We start from the raw sequence: 22,738 nt of genomic DNA on the forward strand, positions 1-22,738 counted from the left end.
GGTAATGTATGAGGCCGAGGACGGACAAGTGAAAGGAATTGAAATGAATAGCTACTGGGAGTTCAAGGTTCAACTCACAGAGAGAGTGTAGGTGTTTGGCAAAGAAGATATCCAATCTACATTTGAAGTCACCAATGTAGAGGAGACCGCACTGAGTACAATAAATACAGTAGATTAGGTTGAACAATGTGCATGTAAAGCACAGCCTCTCCTGAAGGCACTGATTGAAGATGAAGGGGACAAGTTTTACACTTACAGCAATTACAGCAGGGAGAGCCTAAGGGGTGAAGGGTGGGTGGAGACAGAAGAGCAGACAAGAGGAGGTGGGAAGAAGGCAGAAGTACAAGCAATAGAGGCGATGCGGGGATGGGAGGGTGGTCACAGGCTTTATCAATGATATTGGGGAGAACACATTATTACAAAAGGCAAAATTTATTGAAGCAAGAGGCTATTTCAGATGTCCAGAAATGGAAGGTTTCATCCTCGGAACAGATGCAATGGAATCTAAGGGATCCTGGGAACAAATGCAACAGAGACAGAGGCCTCCACTGTACCTGTTCCAAGGTTGAAGACTTTCCATCCCAGGACATATCTTCAATAAATGAAGATTCTCCTCTACAATCTCCATGAGTACTGAGCACCACAGGGCTGTGTATTAATCCCCTGCTCTACTCACTTAACACCTACGACCGTGTGGCTCGTTACGACAAATTTGCAGACGATACCACAGTAGTGGTTTGTATTAAAGTGAGCAATGAGTCAGCATAAAGGAGGGCGATTGAAAACTTGTCTGAACAGTGTACTAACAGCATTCCAGTTAAACATCAACAAACTGGATGGTCACTTTGAATCACATCTCCATGTCTGCCACTAATGCCTATTGCAAGGTGAATCCAACGTTTCATTTGATATGCTGACTACACAAAATCAGGACATTGTGCTAAAGGAAGTAACTGCAAGGAACATGGACACAATATCAAAATTTTTGTTTGGAGTGCAGTGCTGGTCATTGGCAATTTCTAATTTCTTGACTCTGCTTACAGAAGCAAGCAAGGTAGAGAATTTATGCAGAAAGAATGTTCACAGGCTAAGCAAATTTGTGACATGAGTCTTGTATTTTGCAAGGAGAGTTATAAATCTGTGAGAGGACAAGGGATTGAAAAGAGAGATTGGCCTAAGTCCAGCATTCATACTAACTACTTCTTCCCCTCTTCCATTCATTCACTGGTGATAAATCACAAGCCAAAGCAATTTATTGCGCCAATCCCCCTACTCTAAGGACGTGATAGAGTAAGATATTATTTTGAAAATTGTTGACTGATGCCTCCACTTGCCATTTGCAGACTTTAAAAGATGCCGGAGACATAAAAAGTGAGAGTGAGAGTGACCTTTAATCTAATCCTCAGTGCATAATTTGTGACACTGTCAAATTCCTAATCTTCTTTAAACTCTTTCTGTAGGTCACACAGTACATCAACAGTTTGTTAAATCTAAATTCTCCAAAACATGTCAGATGAATCAATAAGTCTCATTCGAAGCCCAGAGATCCTTGGGGATGATTTTTCCATAGCATGACCACTTCACATTTCATGCTATTATTCACCCAATCACCTGCACACATCTCATGAGCACTGCAAATTATTGCAGTCACTGGGGTTCAAGCCAACAGTGTGCAGCAGAATATTGGTGTGGTAAAGTCATGAGCTGCATAAATCTTGCATTGACTGATGGCTTTGAAATATTTTATTTTGCTCTGTGTATGTGGTAGCATTACTGTCTGAATCAGCCTTAAAGTCACACAGATTTTCCAAATTGTAATGAAGATCAAACTGGTTTAGGTTATTGACAGTGGAGAATTATGAGGCAATGCTTGGTTGATTTTAAAGTCTTTTAGAACCAATTAAAGTCCATCAGCATCAGTATTCGATGGTTTTAGAATCATACTTTGGATGTACTGCAAACAAGTCGAGTTGTGAAACCCTAAACAAATTCTCAAAAAGGGGAGGTGGGGGGGGGGGGGGGGGCGACAAATACTTTTGAGACCTTAAATTCACTGCAAAAAACAGATTGACATCAATTCAGCGTATAAGTCCATGCTGGAAGTACCTCCCCATTGCCGGTGCAGCTGCTTCCCTACACCACCCCACCGCTGGGCGCCGCCATAACCGCTCTTACCTGGGACTCAGAGGTCGCCGTCGCTGCTCCTGCCTGGTAGGCCAAGGTTCCTGTTCTCGCCAGCAGCACAATATGGGTCCTCAAGCTTTGAGGGCCGTCAATGCTCGGTAGGCCAAGGTGTTTTTTTTTACTTACTTAATTTACAGCTCTTTACTCGCAATTGGGGCGTTTTAAATTTTTTTTCCGGTTATTCATGGGAGGCCCAGACAGCCCAAAAAATGGGGGTCGACATACACCAGATATACTATAAAATTAGGCTGAAAAATGTGGGTCGAATTATACACCAGATTTACCACAAAATCCTTAAAATTAGTCTGAAAAACGTGGGTCAACGTACGCCAAAATATACAGTAATTGTTCGATAAGGCTGGAAATCTAACACCCAATTTGCACAAACAAACTGGCACAAATAATGCTGTGGTGAAAATTCAACTGGTTTTTTTGGTGCCATTTATTGAGGAAAATATCATTGGAGAGAATTCTATTTTTTTCTTCAGAACAGTGCAGTGGGATCTTTTATGACCAGCCAAGACCTCAGTTCTGCAGCTCACCTCTATGATAATCCTGAACATTGCACTGGTGTGTTCTAAGCCACCAGCATCAAAGTTATCTGCTCCTTTCCTTTTTAAAACTGGAAACCAACTCATCAGCTCTTTCCCAAGAGCAATTAGGGATGAAGATATATTCTGGATGGACATGTTTTGTAAAAAAAACGAAAATCTCAGTTGCTTCCTGTTTAAAACTGAAACAGTGTTTAAAAAAAATAAAGCCAGAACACCTCTTAAAAGCCAAGTAAATTTATAATTTATAATTTAGTGGTTTCATTAGTAAACATGGACAGGCTTGAGGTTGTTGGCCTCAAGAAAGACTCACTGCAGATAATTTCTTTCCCTCTGATATAATGGCAAAAAAAAATCAACCAAATATTGACTGAAAGCTATTTCACATGGGAACCATGTAGGGATTGAGAGAGGAAACTACTTGTCTGTCAATGAAGAATGGGCGAGCATAGATACCTTCAGGAGTTGCGCATATTAAGAAATGAACCTCTGTAGGAGTAATCTTTCACTTTGGTATAATTGTGGTGTGTGCTACACTGCAGCAATGAAAACAAAATTACCCGTCAGCAGAAATGAAATGATTATACTGGAAGAATAAATGTGAAACAAATTTGTCATATTAAATGCTGATTATATCTTGCTTCCAATAACATTTTTTAAACAGATTTTGGTATATTGAGGATAGCATGTCTCTGCAGGTAAAGAGAAAACTAATGTAAGTGTTCAAGTGTGCGAAACATGATTATATTTATTACAATTGTGCTGCAGATGGAGGAAATTGAAACTTTTTTTTCTCCCAAAACAGTACCCAAGACTATTCCAGAGCTGAAAGCAGAATCAGAATTTATTGTCACGGGCATGTCATGAAATGTGTTGTTTTGCAGTAAAATTGCAGTGCAAATATTGCTATAAATTACATTTTAAATAAATAAATTGGAGCAAAAGATGAGAAAGTGAGTTTGTGTCTGTGGTTCATTGCCCATTCATAAATCTGATGGCTGAGGGGAACAAGTTGTTTTTGGCCCATTGTTTGCCTTCAGGCTCCTGCACCTCCTTCCTGATGGTACCAGTGTGAAGAGGGCTTCGTCTGAGCTTTACATGAATTTGTGCACCTTGCTGAAAAGCTTCTAATACATGATTTTCACCTTCCAATTTGCCCTTTAAAGGATGACATATGTGTCAAAATATATCATTGATAATCTACTGTCTAAATATTCTTTCTTTGGCTTGGCTTCGCGGACGAAGATTTATGGAGGGGGTAAAAAAGTCCACGTCAGCTGCAGGCTCGTTTGTGGCTGACCAGTCCGATGCGGGACAGGCAGACACGATTGCAGCGGTTGCAAGGGAAAATTGGTTGGTTGGGGTTGGGTGTTGGGTTTTTCCTCCTTTGCCTTTTGTCAGTGAGGTGGGCTCTGCGGTCTTCTTCAAAGGAGGCTGCTGCCCGCCAAACTGTGAGGCGCCAAGATGCACGGTTTGAGGCGTTATCAGCCCACTGGCGGTGGTCAATGTGGCAGGCACCAAGAGATTTCTTTAGGCAGTCCTTGTACCTTTTCTTTGGTGCACCTCTGTCACGGTGGCCAGTGGAGAGCTCGCCATATAATACGATCTTGGGAAGGCGATGGTCCTCCATTCTGGAGACGTGACCCATCCAGCGCAGCTGGATCTTCAGCAGCGTGGACTCGATGCTGTCGACCTCTGCCATCTCGAGTACCTCGACGTTAGGGGTGTGAGCGCTCCAATGGATGTTGAGGATGGAGCGGAGACAACGCTGGTGGAAGCGTTCTAGGAGCCGTAGGTGGTGCCGGTAGAGGACCCATGATTCGGAGCCGAACAGGAGTGTGGGTATGACAACGGCTCTGTATACGCTTATCTTTGTGAGGTTTTTCAGTTGGTTGTTTTTCCAGACTCTTTTGTGTAGTCTTCCAAAGGCGCTATTTGCCTTGGCGAGTCTGTTGTCTATCTCATTGTCGATCCTTGCATCTGATGAAATGGTGCAGCCGAGATAGGTAAACTGGTTGACCGTTTTGAGTTTTGTGTGCCCGATGGAGATGTGGGGGGGCTGGTAGTCATGGTGGGGAGCTGGCTGATGGAGGACCTCAGTTTTCTTCAGGCTGACTTCCAGGCCAAACATTTTGGCAGTTTCCACAAAGCAGGACGTCAAGCGCTGAAGAGCTGGCTCTGAATCAGTTGCCCACTGTCTAAATATATGGTCTAAATAATCTACATGTAATGTGACATATTTCTCTTGCTTTGAGGGCAAGAGATTACTAATCTTATACTTAATTGGTAACAGTGCTATATTTTTTTCCAGTATTGAATCATTTCTGGAGTTTCAAACAAATTTCTCTTTAAGCTCCTCAATGTGCACATGAAAAACAAATAGTCTTAGGATAAGGAGGTAACCACTTGTTACTGATATGAGGAGAAATTCTTTTGTGGGGTGGTTGCGGTTCTTTAGAAATTCTTTGGCTCAGTGAGTTGAGTATACTCAGTACGTCCAGACTGATAATGAAAAATATTTGAATAGGAGGAAAAACAAAAGATGTTCTATTAATAGAGTAAGTTTAATTGGTGTTACAGTCAGATAAATCCTTGTGCATTACCACTGAAAGTTAACACACAAGTACAGCAAGCATTTAGGAACGTCTTAAGTTGCTGTAGAATCTGAAGGCAAGAGTAGAGGTGTCCTGTTCCAATTATAACCCAGTGAGATCACAATTCTCATATATATTGTAGTTTAGGAGGAAGCCATTCAGCCCACTGAGTTTATCTCAGCTTTCAGATCAATTCCATCAGTTTCATTCTCCCACTATCAAGATTTCTTTATTAAAATGTAATAGTACAGAACATGAAATATTACACAAAATTGCCTTCTGCACGGCAGACAAAGAGTCACCAGTAGTGCTGCCCAGCCCCTCAAAGAGAGAAGAGAAGCAAAAGAGAATCCTTTCAGAGTCGCTATGTCCAAGGATTCACCTCCAGTAACCTCTACAGTCGAACAGACTCCTGTTCAATTAATCTGCAACCTGAGCTCCAGATTCAAAGCTCCAACACAATCAGGAAGCCTTCAGCATCCAAGGCCCTTTGGCATGAATGCTGCCAACTTGGGCACAGACCCCACAGATGCAGGATTTTAAAATGAAACCCCATTGATTCTTTTTAACAAGTTGTTTAAGGCCTGTACAGAGTCATCAGCATGAGGACCTGGTGTTTGAAACCTTTGGAGCACTCCACTCTCCTGGGTCTGCATCAATGGCAGCACTACCATTACAGCAGCTCTGGCTGCACCTACCTTTTTTCTTATTTCCCTGAAGCCACCCTGATTCTCCTCCCACCCACACATACCAATACTAATGGGGATGGAAGGCTGAGCTGTCATTGGGCAGCTTGTGACATAGTCCAGGTATTGGCCTTCCCGTCAAGCTTGAGAGAAGCCAGCATTAAAACGATCTGGATATGGGCTGTTGGAAATGTGACAGCTACGATGAGCCATCTGAAGTATTGATGAATCCAAAGCGCTAGCCTTTACAATACTGTCTTACACTGCATTTCCTCAGACATCTGGCTTTTGTCCTCAGACACTTTTAGAATACTGATTATCAATTAGTTTCAAGAAAAGTTTGAATGTTCAAAGCTCTCTTATCATTTAAAAACTATTCCCTTTGTAAACTGATAATTCAGATTAAGATTCAGATTACAGATTTCCGATTTATTGTCAGAGTAAATACTTGACATCACATATAGCCCTGAGATTCTTCTTCCTGCAGCAATTGGTAGTGCAAAAATAACTACTCTATCTTTCAGACCAAAAATACAACCCATTATAACCATCAAAATTGTATTTGATAACCTGGCTTACAATTTAATGGACATGGAAACAGGAAAGAGGCAAAGAAAATCTGTGTCAATTATGGGTTTTTTTTTTACATAGAACTTGCATGATTTTTCCAGAATGACCAAAACTCCAAATATCAGTATCACACCACAAGTTTGGACAGAATGCCACCATTGCCAAGGCATCACCCTGAGCCTGTTGAAGTGAAGGGGAGTGCTGGTGACATCCTGTTCATTTAGACTGCAGTTCAGTTCAGACTGCGAGTGATCCGTGAAAATTACTAGGGGTCAACGAGGCATAATGCCGGAACAGGAATGAGTCCTTATTCCTGTTCCAATCTTTTTACATACTGAGATCCGGGAAATTGGGAATAATTACCTGGAATGCAGCGGCTGTGTAAAAAACATATTTGTTAGCTCAGACCAATAGAGCAAGTGAACATGAAAGCAGCACTCGATTAAAAGGAGAACTTCAGTTACTGTTGTAAGTTGCTCAACAGATACAAGTACTGGTAGTTAATTCCTCTGCCATTTTCTTATTGTAAATTCTTCCTTCTCTGAGTGTAACTGGACCCCTGTTTGTTCTTGCTTGCCATTTTTTGCTTTCATACAATTGAAGCTTTACAGTCTGTTGTTACGTTGCTCACAAGTGTATTTTCATTTCTGCCTGCCTTTTTTTTTAAAATCAATGTTTCATAACCATATAACCATTTACGGAGCGGAAACAGGCCATGTTGACCTTCCGAGTCCGCACCGGGTCACTGATTTTTGTGCGCCCTCTTCAGGCATTGGTCCCGGTAGATCTTCATTCAAGCCTTGCTGACGAGAGGGTTTGAACACAGGCATCAGGAAGCCTTAATGCAAATGTGTTAGGCTTTGGTGAGAAATTTCCAAACTTGAAATCATGTCAATCCATAACTGCCATAAGTATTTGTTCCTCTTGCTTTTCCTAGTTCTAAAATATTACCAATTCCCCAGCTTACAACTACTTCTGGCAACTTTGTAAGGGTCTACCTTGGATTAAATGCTATTTTTAATTTTTCCTGTCAGCCAAAGTTGGGCAACTTCCTACTAGATTTTTGTGCCTTAAATTCAAGTCAGTCCCCTGATATTCACATATGGATTCAGTTGACAATACCCAAGCGAAATTATTCAAAATCAGAATATATTTCTGGAAAAAAAATCCCTTATTTCATTAAATACTGACCCTCCACTATCATTCCTTTCATTTGTTTTCTACAATTTACTGGCGCTGTCTGTGAGGAGTTAGTAAGTTCGCCTTGTGTCAGCTCTGGTTTCTTCCTACCCTTCAGAAATGAACAGAGATTATTGGTTATTTGGTGCATTTAGTGGCATGGACTTGGGAGGGAAGGACTGTTACAGAGCTCTAAGTCTACCCTCCACTTAAACATCCGTTGTTTGCTTGGATTGGATTGGACTCTAGTCTCAGTTTGTGCTATATCATTTTCAAACTCAATGTAACATTCTGTCATATTACATTCGCTTTTGTCTAATTGCCCGTATTGCTCAGAAAGCTCGATAGATACAGCAAGCTGCAAAATGGAACATTTATACAATGCAGAATTGTTCAAATGAAAACATTTCCGTTGAGGTGGGTATTGACACACCAATGCTTAAATCTGAAGAATGCCACAATTGGTTTCATACCAAAGAATGTCAAGGCTAGGTGTTGTTTAGCTTGAAAATCTTTGACAGATTTTGTCTTGGGGGGGGGGGGGGTGCGATCACAGCACTCTTGAAAAGAGAGGTCTGGAAAAGATCGCCATATGTGATTAGCAATATTTACCCTTGTTGGCATTTACTGGATATATACTGACTATGAAGCTTTCTTGCTTTCCATCAATGTTTCGAATTCAAGAGTCCCTCATTGTGAGTGAAGAGCCTTAAGGCATTCTGATGTCATAAATATATGTTCTGACATTCTTTATAGAATAATTGGAAGTCCCCTGTTTCATGAAATATTTGATAGTGGACTTGCATTTTGCCAGAAGGTGACTTTGATTTTAGCACATAAATTAGCTTTGCAACACCCTGAGGGAATGATTCAAAGTCAGAGATACCATCCTTCAGATAATGAAGTAGCATCTGCAAATGTTCTTGTTTACCTGTACTTCGACCTGCCTGTCTCAATGATGTTCAGATTCAACTGGACTATTATTGAGTTCTTTCTGTAGTGGACAATATATTTTTTTTCCTCGTAAGTGTACTAAAACATTATTTATTTCATTGATACCTACCAGACAGTCAGACCCCATGGAGGAGGATTGGAAGACATGTCTGCATCTCCCAGGACTGCACCAATGCCACCACTGGTTACCATAGCTGTAGCAGTGCCACCATTGCCAAGGCATCACCCTGAGCCTGTTGAAGTGAAGGGTAGTGCTGGTGACTTCAGAAAACCCTGAATAATGAGGGATGACAAGTCCGGTCAGGAAAAGCAAGGAAGCATATGTCAGGTTTAGGCAGCTGATTCAACCGACCCCCTTGAGGTGTACAAGGGATGGAGGAGTTCACCCAAGAGGGAAATCAGGAGGTTGAAAATAAGATGCGAGATTGCTTTGAATAGAATGTAGGTGACATGACTTCAGTGGTCATTGAAAAAGGCAAGATTACAGCTGGGAAAGTGAGCCAATGAATAGCAATGGAATTTAACTAAGACACGTACTAAGTGTTGCATTTTGGGAAGTTAGGCTGGGGCAAGGCTGACACAGTAAATGGCAAGGCCCCAGAGAGCCTGGCAGAACAGAGACGCCTCCGGTACAAGTAGATAGTTCCCTGAAAATGCTGCAGCTCACATTTGGCATGGTCAAGGCATGAGTACAAAATTTGGGATATTATGTTACAGCTGTACCAAACATTGCTGAGACTGTACCTGAAATACTATAATGCAGTTCGGGTCACCTGGCTATAAGAAAGTATTAAGCCGAAAGGGGTGAAGAAGATAAAAAAAATCACAAGGATGTTACTGGGGCTACAGGGCTTGTGTTCTAGACAGAGATTGGGTAGGATGGAGTTTTTTTTTTAACCTCTGGGGTACAGGGGTCTGTAGAGTAACCTTACAGCACTATTTAAAATCATCATGGCCAGAGATAAATTGAATGGTCACTGTCTTTTTCCTGAAATAGGGTGTCTAAATCTGGAGGAGATAGGGTCAAGGTGAGAGGGTAAATATTTAAAGGTGATCTAAGGGGCAGCTTTTTCCAGATAGAGTTGCTGAAGGAAGTGGTAGATAGAGGTGGGTCTTTTCTTTGGCTTGGCTTCGTGGACGAAGATTTATGGAGGGGGTAAAAAGTCCACGTCAGCTGCAGGCTCGTTTGTGGCTGACAAGTCCGATGCGGGACAGGCAGACACGATTGCAGCGGTTGCAAGGGAAAATTGGTTGGTTGGGGTTGGGTGTTGGGTTTTTCCTCCTTTGCCTTTTGTCAGTGAGGTGGGCTCTGCGGTCTTCTTCAAAGGAGGTTGCTGCCCGCCAAACTGTGAGGCGCCAAGATGCACGGTTTGAGGCGATATCAGCCCACTGGCGGTGGTCAATGTGGCAGGCACCAAGAGATTTCTTTAGGCAGTCCTTGTACCTTTTCTTTGGTGCACCTCTGTCACGGTGGCCAGTGGAGAGCTCGCCATATAACACGATCTTGGGAAGGCGATGGTCCTCCATTCTGGAGACGTGACCCATCCAGCGCAGCTGGATCTTCAGCAGCGTGGACTCGATGCTGTCGACCTCTGCCATCTCGAGTACTTCGACGTTAGGGGTGTAAGCGCTCCAATGGATGTTGAGGATGGAGCGGAGACAACGCTGGTGGAAGCGTTCTAGGAGCTGTAGGTGGTGCCGGTAGAGGACCCATGATTCGGAGCCGAACTACTCTTTGCAGATGATGCCGCTTTAGTTGCCCATTCAGAGCCAGCTCTTCAGCGCTTGACGTCCTGCTTTGCGGAAACTGCCAAAATGTTTGGCCTGGAAGTCAGCCTGAATAGAGGTGGGTACAATTACAAGATTTAACAGACAGTTTGACAGGTATATGAATGGAAAAGGTTTTGAGGGATATGGCCTAAATGCAGGTAAATGAAAGTAGCTCAGGTACACAACTTGTTCAGCATAGACTCTATTCTCTATAGCAGCTCCACACAAAATGTTATGGATTTAATCATATTACATCTTACATTTTTAGTTCTATAGACATTTGACTTTTTAATTGTAAGGCTTGAACCCTCCGTCCCAAAATACGTGAGACCTTTCATGAGAATAGTCAGTCATTTTATTTGATGACCATTACTGTTCCTGTGCATGCATGTTATGTAGTCCAAGGAAGCTCCAATAATGGAAAAGGCTTTAATCTTAACTGATAATTATGTGAAACAAACTGCAAATCCTGGAAACACTCAGCAGGTCAGGCAGTGTACATGTGTGGAAAAACAAACAAGGGTTAATGATTCAACTCGAAGACCCCCTCATCAGAACTGGGAAAGAGAGAAAGCAAGTTAGTTTTCAGCTGATCTTTTTTTCTGTTTCTATTTCAGTCTTCTAGCATCTACATTTTTTGACCATTATACATTTGTTGATTGTATGCTCCTAGCATGTTACCCAACTTGGAGGAATTCCAAATGCTTGCTTTGACTCAATGTGCAAGATGGCCAACCATCATGCTGTATCAATGATATTAAGACACAGACAATCACAGCCGTGGTACAGCAGTTCGACCTCTGGCCACCGCATTCTTGCTGTGTTCCTTGCAGGAAGTACGAAGTCACAACGGCAATGTTGTAACGGTAGTACTGCTGCTGCTCTGGACCCAGGAGAATGGAGACACAGCGCTGCACTGCAGTGTCCTACTACTCAGTCATGATGCTGTCGGCTTCATACAGGTTTTAAACAGCCTGTTAGAGGAACCAACTTTTTAAAAAAATTATTAACATCTTATAACTACAGAGGTCTGCACCCAAAATGGTGGCACCTGTGCTGGGCAGTGAACCTTGATGGGTTGCAAACTCTGGGTGAGGAGCAATTGGTGCAAGGCACCAGAAACAGGGGAAAAGTCCCCACCCCCCCCCCCCCCCACCACTAACATTCAGAAGAGAAGCCTGAGAGATGACCCTACAAGAAGGCGACGATGGCAGTGAACCAGCAATAGGCTCAACGGCTGGAGGATCCACACAGGCTGTGGGCTGCCGATGACTTGAGTTTGAAGGATCCACACAGGCTGTGGGCTGCCGATGACTTGAGTTTGAAGGATTCACAAAGGCTGCGGGCTGGTGGTGACTCACAGGCGAAGGATTTGCACGGATTGCGGGCTGCTGGCAACTTGCGGTCGAAGGACTTGCACAGCCTGTAGCCGACTGGCAGCTGAAGGACTTCCACAGGTTGTGGGCTGTTGGCAACTGCCTCATGGGAACCAGGAATCTGAAATGGGATTAGAGAGAATGGCGAGGGCAAGAAGGGCTTCCAAAGGGGTTCGGATGCTGGAAACTTCCTGACGGTATCAGAGTTTTGGATCTTGAGCTCAGGTTGCCAAACAGGAGTCTGAGGGAGCACTAGAGGTGAATCCATGGACACTCAGTGACTCTGAAGGGACTTGCTTTCCCTCCTCTCTCCCAATATCTGATGCACTGGCGATGCTAATGGCAACTCTGCCTTTTTGACAGGCAAAAGTTGAAGTATATTGTGCATATCACATTTTTTTTGTATTATTAGATGACAACTTGAACCTTTTATTCTTCAATAAAAGAACATTAAGCATTAACTATCTTATCTGACCTTCCCCTCTCTGAGTCAGAATGCTCGGTCCTCAATAGGGGCCTCCTCTACATCCCCCTCCGCCCACACCTCAAAACTACTCCATCCCATCCTCCCACACTCCTCCCTAATCTATCCCCCATCTTCCCCTCTATGCCCCCTCTTCTCCCCTACCCCAACCCTCATCTTTTCCCTTCCATCTCTCCAGCTACCCCTACCATCCTCTCTCCTCCCCCACCCCCCATCCCCCCTCTGAACTGCCCTACCCCACCCTTCTGACATCTCCAACACTCCTCCCCCTGCCAACCCCCCTCCTCCTCCCTCCAACCTCCCACTCCACCCTTGGACCACCCCAATCCTCCTCCTCCCCCTCATCCCCTCTCTAACCCTTGCTTGATTTTTATTACCCCCTCTGATCTTCCCCTCTCTGAAACGAAATGCTTGGTCCTCACTAGAGCCCACACCTTCATCCCCCTCTGCCCACAACTAAAAAAAAACTCTGCTGCATCTGTTCCCAAGATGAGGTCTTTCTGTCCAGAGCTTCTGAAATGTCAGCCTTCTTCCACAAACGTGGGTTCTTCTCCACCACCTCAGCCCTCACCCACATCTCCTCCATTACACGCTCATCTGCCCTGGCCCCCCTCAGTCCCAGACGCAACAAACTTAGAATCACCCTCATTCTCACCTACCAACCCACCAGTCTCCACATCATCTGTTCCAGCACTTGCTACAGGATCCCACCACCACCTCCCCTCTAGGCCTTCTGCGGACTGCTCCCTCCTCAATTCCCTCGTGCACTCATCCCTCCCCACCCATCGCATCTTCCCCTGTGCCCGCAGGAGGTGCAACATTTGCGCCCACACCTCCTTCCTCACCACAGTCCGGGGCTCCGAACAGGCCTTTCACATGAAGCAACACTTAACTTGTACACTCAGAGGACTGATTTCTCTATGTCAGAGAGACCGGTCGTAGACTGGGAGATCACTTCGCTCAGCACCTCCACTCGATTCGCAACCACAGCGACCTCCCAGTGACCAACCACTTTAATTCTGGGTCACACTCCCATGCTCACATGTCTGTCCATGAACTTGTGTACTGTCCCACCCTAACCACCCTCAGATTGAATGAACAACCCATTATTTTTGGTCTGGACACCCTCCAGCCACATGGCATGAACATCGGCTTTAATGCTTTCCATTCAACCTGCTTGCCTTTTCTTTGTCCCCGCTCCCCTTTACCTGTCCTTCCAATTCTTTCACACACACAGCCCTACCATCCTCCTTCCCCCTCATTGCTGCTGTCCTCTCTCTCCTTTCTCCACCTATCATCTCCTGCCTTGCCAACCCCCTCCTACTCTTAATGCCTTTGGCATTTTCTCATACTTTGATGAAGGGCTCAAACCTGAAATGTCAGTTAATGCAACCTTGCTTTTGCTACATAAAGGACCCTGTTTGACCAGCTGAGCTTTTCCAGCATTTTGTGTTTTTACTTAAGCATTGACATGACACAGTGACAACTCTGACCAGAAAATTTGTTCAGTGATACTTTGACGAAGCCTAATGTCGAAAGCATCACTCTAATTTTTCTTTTATATGTTGACCATCCAACACTTTTCTCCTCATATTCATACAATGATATATTTTTACGAATCTATGGCTCAAAACCAGCCATTCTCAATGTGGGGGACACCCCTGGAGAATCAGAGTACATTTAAGGAGGACCACGGACTGAAATATTACATTTAAAAAAAAATATTTTTTATGTCATCGGTAGGAGAGAAGTACGAAACTTGACGGCCTCACACGGAAGGGGGCCCATAATCTTTGAACAGAGTCCTTGGGGGGGCCATGACCATGAAAAGGTTGAGAATGGCTGCTTTAAACAACACATTATTCAGTTGATGATGCCACAATGGCCAGGATTGCAATACAAACACAAGATTAAAAAAGGCTTATTGAATTACAAATATCCTTTTTATCATTGTTAAAGGTCAGCAAACTCGTGAGTGATGAAATTACAAATGCAAAATGACAGAAGTTGGTTGTTTAAAAAAAAAAGAACTTCTGGACCTCTCAATCTCTTAAAATGCAATGCCGGTGCTCGGGATATACCATATATGTCAGCCTATAAGGTGGCTGGTGTATAAGACGACCCTAGAATCTCCACTTAACATGTAGGTTTTGAGCTACATGGCACTTGCCACTGAGAGCTTACTGCCCCAATAGTTCTTCACTGACAAGAGGAGTGATGCTGTCACCTGGCCTTGGCAAGGTAGAGGTCAGTACACCTCAAAAGCACCACCCTTGTCACCAGGTTTGATAATGAGGTTGTGATTGATGCAGAGAGAGTGGAGGGCTGTGCATACTGAGGGCATAAGATTGGCATAAGTAGGTGGAGTGGTGAAGTTGAGATAGTTAATGTCTTGGTGGCAGTTGGAGATAAAAAGATCCATAACAAGTAAAAGGCTAGAACGAGGAGGACCATAACTAGGGTTATGGTGGGAGATGGGATCCTTAGTGGGGGATTAAAAAAATTCTTGTCAAAGAAATAGGTTCAGGTAAGGAGATGGCAGAAGAAGAGTGGAGAACTCATTGAAGAATCAGGGGATGAAGGTAAGGTCTTTACTGAGGACAGAACATTCCATCTCAGAGAGGAGGAAGGTCAGAAGAGATGATGAAAATCTGGCATGGGTTTGACTAGTGCTCAGTGGGCTGCAAGAGGTCAGCGGATGGAGGAGGGTTGAGGGGATCAGTGGGGGTAATAGAGAGTTGAGTGGCTCAGGGGGTGTTGAGGAAGGGCGAGTGTCAGGGGTATGGAAAAACAGGGTTATGGGAAGAAGGGGGAGCACGAGGGATGAGGGTAAGGAGAGATGTGAAAGAGCAGGGAAGGGAAAGAGGTAGGGGAGATGGGGCAGTGGGATCCAGCAGAGGCAGAGTCCATGATTCTGGCCTAAGCTGGCCATGGTCAGGATAGGAACTGATGATCCAAATTTCGACCACCTCCACCACTCACTACATTCTGCCCCGCTCGTTTACACCATCAATACCTAAATGCATTCCTGTGTTCTGACATCAACACCGACTCCAGGTATGAATCCCTTCACTACCACTCTCCTTTGCATCACCAATCCTCTCAATTCTTTACTGTCAGACAAAACTGACATCAGACCTGTCCTGTTCAGTTTAATGGGTCTTATCAAAAGCAAGTTATTTCTGAGTCCATTTCAGTACAGATATCAGAGTTGATTCTTTCACAGTGGGAACAAGATAGCTACATGAATTGGAGCAAAGAACTTGAATCTTTCCAATCCTGTCTCTATCGTTTCCTGAGAATCGTAAGTATGCTGGCTTACGAAAGTGGGACATACAGTACGTCAAGTAATTTCTCACCTTATTCACTCAGGATATCTTTGATATAGAGCTCGGGTGCAGTTTCTAAGACAAAATTTAACAAAATTATATGAATCAGAGTAAAATAACTCACTTGCAATTAATGCATGGAGACTTTAAGGATGTCAAATCTCTTTGATTAATCTGTAAAAACACAATGCTGGAGAAACTCAGCAGGTCAAACTGCACTTTACATAGGTAAAGATAAAGGTACATAACCAAAGTTTTGGGCTTCAGCCCTTCATCAACGATACCCTGATGAGGGCTTCAAGCCCAAAACATTGGACATGGTACCATTAATCTTTGCTACGTAAAGTGCAGTTCGACCTGCTGAGTTTCTCCAGCATTCTATTTTTACTTTAACCACGGTGCCTGCAGACGTTCATGTTTTTTTTAATTCATCTGCACTTTGGTTTATAATTCAGCAGAACCTAGCACAGTTGGAATTTTGTGACATTGCATCGAAAACAATTGTTTGCATCATGCAAAGAAAAAATATATATATTTTGCTTATATTCAATTTTTTAAGATGTCAAAATTTTCAGCTTGTTAGAAATGATTTCACAAATGGGAAAAAAAAGCACTAATTGCATTACCATGAAATAGTGGTTTTGCAGATAAATGTTATTTCCTTAGTGAATCCTAAGCGATTACCATTGAAGAATGTGTAATTGGAATGAGTTTAGAATTGAAAGCACAACATAACCATTATCATGTATTAGTTTCCTCGTGATGAATTAATAACATTGGAAGCTCATTATTGCTCAACTGTCTGAACAAGTGATAAACATTTACAATAAGCAGAAAGCACAAGAGCCAAATAGGATTTTTTTAAATGTTTATTAAACTCTGAGAATTTACATTTTGTGACAAAGGGTTTACGCAAAATCAATTTTATCGGAAAGATAATTACAAGCAAAGGATTTTTAGGATCAAGAACAAAATTAAATGAGTGAAAAAAGGTTGGATTATCAAACCTGAGGGATAATGGTATCCAGATATTGTAATTCTAAAGGAAGGGACGATATAGGTTTCAGTACTGAACATATATCAATCATAGAATTACATCCACATAGAGTGAGCAGACAAGTATTATCTGTAAACCTAATTTTCAAATAAACGATACCGAGCTTCTTGTAATGTCATGGCTATGATACTTCTAAAGCTTTCAATATATGAGGCATTCACCATACAAAAGCATCAGCATCTTAAAACCAAAGAGAAGTAAGACAGCCAATCATTTCATAGCTTTATTATCAAATAATGATTTATATAACAGTTAATTTCAGCTTGGTATATACGTTGTTTAAATCCCCACAGTCATTGCATGTAACCTATATCTCAACCTACATGAATAATACATTGAAATTGCTCCAAAATATGCATATGGAAGAATGCATGTTGAAAGTCACCCAGTGAAAAGAAATTTGTCTGCTTATTTTTCCGACCACTTGCCGAAGACTTCACATACCGCTGGTATACTTAAGCAGATTAAATTCTAAGTAAATACAATAAGATGCAATCTGTTAGTTCTTATGACGATAAAGATATATAACATTTTTCAATGAAAATTCCACTCCGCTGTCATCTGTGGATGGTTATGAGCAATACCCTAGCACTTTATTTTTCCAATAGATGGTTCTCACAGACTGGTGCACAGTGCCCCCTAGTGCAATCTGCTAGCAACTGATCTTCCTGTCAGTTCATTACTGTCGTGGGGAAGAGGTCCAAACTAACGATCCCTATCCCTTCTGAGGGATAATCATGCAAACACAGCAATTCCATATTTCCCAACATGACTGCCTTCATTTTAACTCTGCTCTAACATTAAGACACACAGTGACACAGTTTGGGCACAAAGGTAGATCATCCTATAAGACAAAATAAGGTAATACCATCGAAGGTAATAATTTATAGTTTGAAGACGGGATCAGGCCCAATACATGGGTAATATATCTTTACCTCCTATGGGCGCTGCGAGACCGGCTGAGTTCCTCCAGCATTTACTGCGTGTTTTTAAGGTAATACTATTAATTGTGATACTTCTCTTCTGGATGAGTTCAATGCCTTCTATGCAAGCTTTGGAAGGAAAATCAATGATAGACCATCACAAGCTCCCACAGCTCCCAGCAATTCTGTGCTCCTTGTCTTTGAGGCTGACGTGAACAGAACCTTCAGGAGGATGAATCCTCGAAAAGCGCTTGGACCCAACATTGTACCCGGCCAAGTCATGAAAACCTGTGTGAACCATTTGGCTGGAGTTATTTTTTGCAGGCATTTTCAATCACTCACTACAAAGTTCAGAGATTTCCACCTGTTTCAAAAGGACATCCATTAGATCGGTGCCCAAAAAGAACAAGACAACGACTGTGAGCCGGTGGCATTGACATCTTCTGTGATGAACCTACTCTGAAAAGGTTGTTAAGGAGCAGATCAACTCCGGTCTCAGGAGGGAACCTGGATCAATTCAATTCATCATTTGTCACAACAGGTCAATGGCAGATACCATCTTGCTGGCCTGCCACACTACATTACATCAGTTGGACCACAAGAACGCCCTCATCAAGCTGCAATCAACACAGTCATGCCAGTAAAACTGAGGGAGAAAAACTTATGACTAAACTAAGGGATCTGGGACTTTGTTCATCTCTGCAACTGGATCCTCGACATGCACATTGGTGGACCCCAATTAATGTAAATTGCCAACAGCAGCTCCTCCTCACTGATGTAGACAGAGATATAGACATACAGCATGGTGCCCATGCTGTCCAATTATACCCAATTGACCTACATCCTGGTATGTTTTTGAATGGTGGGAGGAAACCGGAGCACCCGGAGGAAACCCACAAAGGCATGGGGAGAGCATCCAAACTCCTTAAAGACAGCATGGGATTTGAACCCCAGTCCTGATCACTGTGCTCTAACTGCTACCCTAACCACGCTGCCCCATCAACACAGGCATGCCAAGCCTCTGTGCTTAGTCCCCTACTCTATTCACTGTACACTCTAGACTGTGTAGCTTCAACTCAATCTACAAATTCACTGACAACATCACCATTGTTGGCCAAATAACTAGAAATGATGAGTGAGATTACAGAATGGAGATCGAGAATATGATTGGATGGAGCTCAAACAACAGCCTCTCAGCGTCACCAAGACAAAGGAGTTTATTGTTGATTTTAGGAACAGGAGGCTGAGGGAGCATGTACACTTCAGCATTGATGGGTCAGAGGTGGAGAGGATTAGTACAGTGCAACTTCGATTATCCGAAATGGTCAGGACCGGAACCATTTCAGATAAACGTGTTTTTCAGAGAACCGTTCATTTTTTCAAAAACAGCCCAGTAGCAATAGCAAATCACTTGAAAAATTATTTAAACAACAAACAAGGGAAGACTTTTTAAGCATTAAAATTATGTTTAATTCTCACCAAAATAATGCTGGGTGCCACCAATCACAGACACCTCCCAATCGAGGGCCCGCTCGTGACCAGGGGCCTGAGGTCTGCTCCCGCCAGGGACCTGAGGTCCCCGGTCAGTTCAGCTCCAAAATAAATTTCAGATAAATGAGGATTTTGGATATTTATGCTTATCTGAATTTTTTTAACTGAGGATTTTGAAGTATCAGTGTTGTACTGTATCTTCACGTTGCTGAAGATCTATACATTAAAAAACCTCTCCTTCAGCTAGCACATCAAGGCAACCAATGAAGATGTCACACCAGTGCCTCCATTTTCTAAGAAGTCTGAAGAGATTTGGCATGTCGTTCAAACTTCTACAGATACATTGTGGAAAGTACATAGGTTCCATCAGACTGGTTTGGGATTTCAGCTGCCCAGAAATGTAGAAAGCATAGCCAGTTCCATCACAGGCTCTGACCTCCCATCCATTGCACACATGTATGTGAGCCATTGCCTCAAGGAGGCAGCCAACATCATCAACCTGGTCACAACCTCTTCCCACTGCTACTTTTGTGTAGAAAATACAGACGGCTGAAGATATAGCAGGTCATTACATCCTACAAAGCTTAGCTGAACTCCATAAATGGCTGCATACTTCACCATGGGATGAACTGAACACCTTTTATACTCAATTTGAAAAAGAGAACTCAACAGTACCAATGAGAATCCCTGCAGAAGCTGACGAACCTGTGATATGTGTCTCTGAGGCCAACGTCAGAACATCCTTCAAGAGGGTAAACCCCTGTCTGGTATCAGGCCCTGATGACATTCCTGGAAAGGTACTGAAAATCTGTGCCAACCAACTAGTCGGAGTGTTCAGAGACATTTTAACCTCTCAGTGCTACAGTTGGAGGCTCCCACCTGCCTCCAAGAAGAGCAGCGTGAGCTGCCTCAATGTCTATCACCCAGTAATACTAACATCTGCTGAGCTAAAATGCTTTGAAATGTTGCTCATGAACTTGTACCTAAGTAAAGATCTGGACATATTGCAATTCACCTACCATCACAATCGTTCCACTGCAGATGCAATATCACTGGCTCTCCACTCAGTTCTAGATCACTGAGACAACAGCATCCCCTACATCAGGCTACCCGTCATCAACTACAGCTTGGCTCTCAACTCCATCATACCCTCAGTGCTGGTCAAAAAGCTCCAAAAAGCTGTGCCCCGACTTCCTCATTGGAAAATCCGTCAGTATGAATTGGAAACAACATCTTCTCCTCACTGATAATCAGCTCAGGTGCATCTCAAGGGTATGTGCTTAGCCCACTGCTTTACTCGCTCTGCACCCATGACCGTGTGGCTAGGCACACTTCAAATACCATCTGTAAATTTGCCAGTGACACCATGGACATCAGCAAAATCAAAGACAGCAATGAAAAAGCATACAGAAGGGAGATAGATCAGCTCGTTGAGTGGTATCTGTGATAGTACAGATCTATCACCAATGTACATAGTGTATATAGTTACTGTATCTAGACTGTGCTTACAGCGATTGGCTGAGAGCTAAGCCACACCTATTGTCTGGGCCTTAAAGGGTTGTGTCACTAGCCAGGTCGGATCATTCCGGATTGGTCGGCCACCTGTGAAGAGCTCCTGTCTTTTGCTAATAAAAGCCTTGGTTTGGATCAACAAGTCTTTGGTTCTTTCGACGAGCTCTACAATTTTATTAGCAAAAAGAATTTTTTTTGAAGGGGATGGAGCGTTTAACTCGGCCAGAAAAACTTGATATCGACCCACAGTCAGCTACAGCCTTCAAAGCCTTTAAGTTCTGGCTGCTGAACTTTGAAAACTTTCTGAGATTCATTGAGGTGGAGGAGGATAACCAGCGTCTAACAGCATTGCTGTCTATGGTGTCCTTGAGAGTCTACGAGAACATCCAGGATGAGACCACTTACACCGCAGCCATAAAGGTACTGAAAGAACTGTATAATCAACCGGTGAACAGAGTTCATGCCCGGCTCCTGCTTGCTTCGAGGAAGCAACAGCCCGGCGAGTCCAGCAGGGCATATTTACAAGTATTAAAGGCATTGGGCAAGGACTGTAACTGTGTGGACAAAACTGCTGCTGAGATCACAAATTATCTCGTCCGGGATGCCTATGTGGCCGGGCTCCGATCGAATTAAGTGAGGCTGCGCTTGCTCGAGCAAGGGGTAGAAAAACTAGAGGACGTGGCCCGGATTGCAATCACAATGGAGGATGCAGCCTTAAAGTCCACCGAGCTCTCTAGGGACTGGACCCCTCGTTCTGATGTGAGTAGAGTGCCCTTCTTCCCTACCACCCCTCGAGATACTGACGGCCTGTCGGCTGAACCTGACTTACAATTTGGACAAGTGTGTCTTCCGGACCACACGATTCGCTATTCTAGGTTGCGTGGTGGAGAACGGGATAGTCATGCCAGATCCTGACCGCATGCGTCCCCTCATGGATTTATCCCCCCCCCCACCCCACCCACATACCCAGAAAGCTTTCAAACGCTGCCTGGGTCTTTTCTCGTATTACGCCCAATGGGTTCCACACTACGCCGACAAGGCGCGTCCTCTTATCAAGACCACCTCCTTTCCCCTCTCGACCGAAGCCACAGCGGCTTTCGATCGAATCAAATCCAACATTACTGCTGCAACGCTGCACGCGATCGATGAGTCTGTCCCGTTTCAAGTCGAGAGCGATGCATCCGACTTCGCCCTGGCAGCCACCTTGAACCAGGCCAGTCGGCCTGTAGCCTTCTTCTCCAGAACCCTCCAGGGTCTGGAGAGTAGACACTCCTCGATCGAGAAGGAGGCCCAGGCCATAGTTGAAGCGGTGCGTCGTTGGAGACATTACCTCGCTGGGAGGCACTTTACACTGTTGACTGATCAACGCGTGGTCTCCTTCATGTTCAGCAACACCCAGCATGGTAAGATAAAAAAATGACAAAATCGCCAGATGGAGAATCGAACTCTCCACCTTTAACTATGACATCCTGTACCGGCCTGGTAAGCTCAACGACCCGCCTGACGCGCTCTCCAGGGGGACGTGCGCCAGCATACAGATGGACAGACTACGGAAACTCCATGAGGCGCTCTGTCATCCAGGGGTCACTAGGTTTGCTCACTTTGTCAAGGCGCGCAACCTATCCTACACAGTCGAGGAGATCCGCTCCATGACCCGAGCCTGTTCGGTGTGCGCTGAATGCAAGCCCCACTTCTTCCATCCGGATAACTCCGTTATCAAAGCCACCCGCCCCTTCAAGCGTCTTAGCATAGACTTTAAGGGGCCCCTACCGTCGACCAACCGTAATACCTACATCCTTACAGCCATCGACGAGTACTCCCGCTTCCCATTCGCTGTGGCCTGCCCAGACACCACTGCCACCTCAGTGATACAGGCCCTTCACAGTATTTTCGCCATCTTCGGGTACCCCAATTCCATCCACAGTGATAGGGGGTCCTCATTCATGAGTGCAGAGCTGTGACAGTACCTTCTGGAGTGTGGTATTGCTTCAAGCAGGACCACGAGCTGTAACCCACGCGGTAACGGCCAGGTCGAGAGGGAGAATGTCACCATATGGAGAGCAGTTACACTGGCTCTC

This window comes from Narcine bancroftii, chromosome 2 (genome assembly GCF_036971445.1).
Source record: "Narcine bancroftii isolate sNarBan1 chromosome 2, sNarBan1.hap1, whole genome shotgun sequence".
NCBI classification, from domain to species: domain Eukaryota; kingdom Metazoa; phylum Chordata; class Chondrichthyes; order Torpediniformes; family Narcinidae; genus Narcine; species Narcine bancroftii.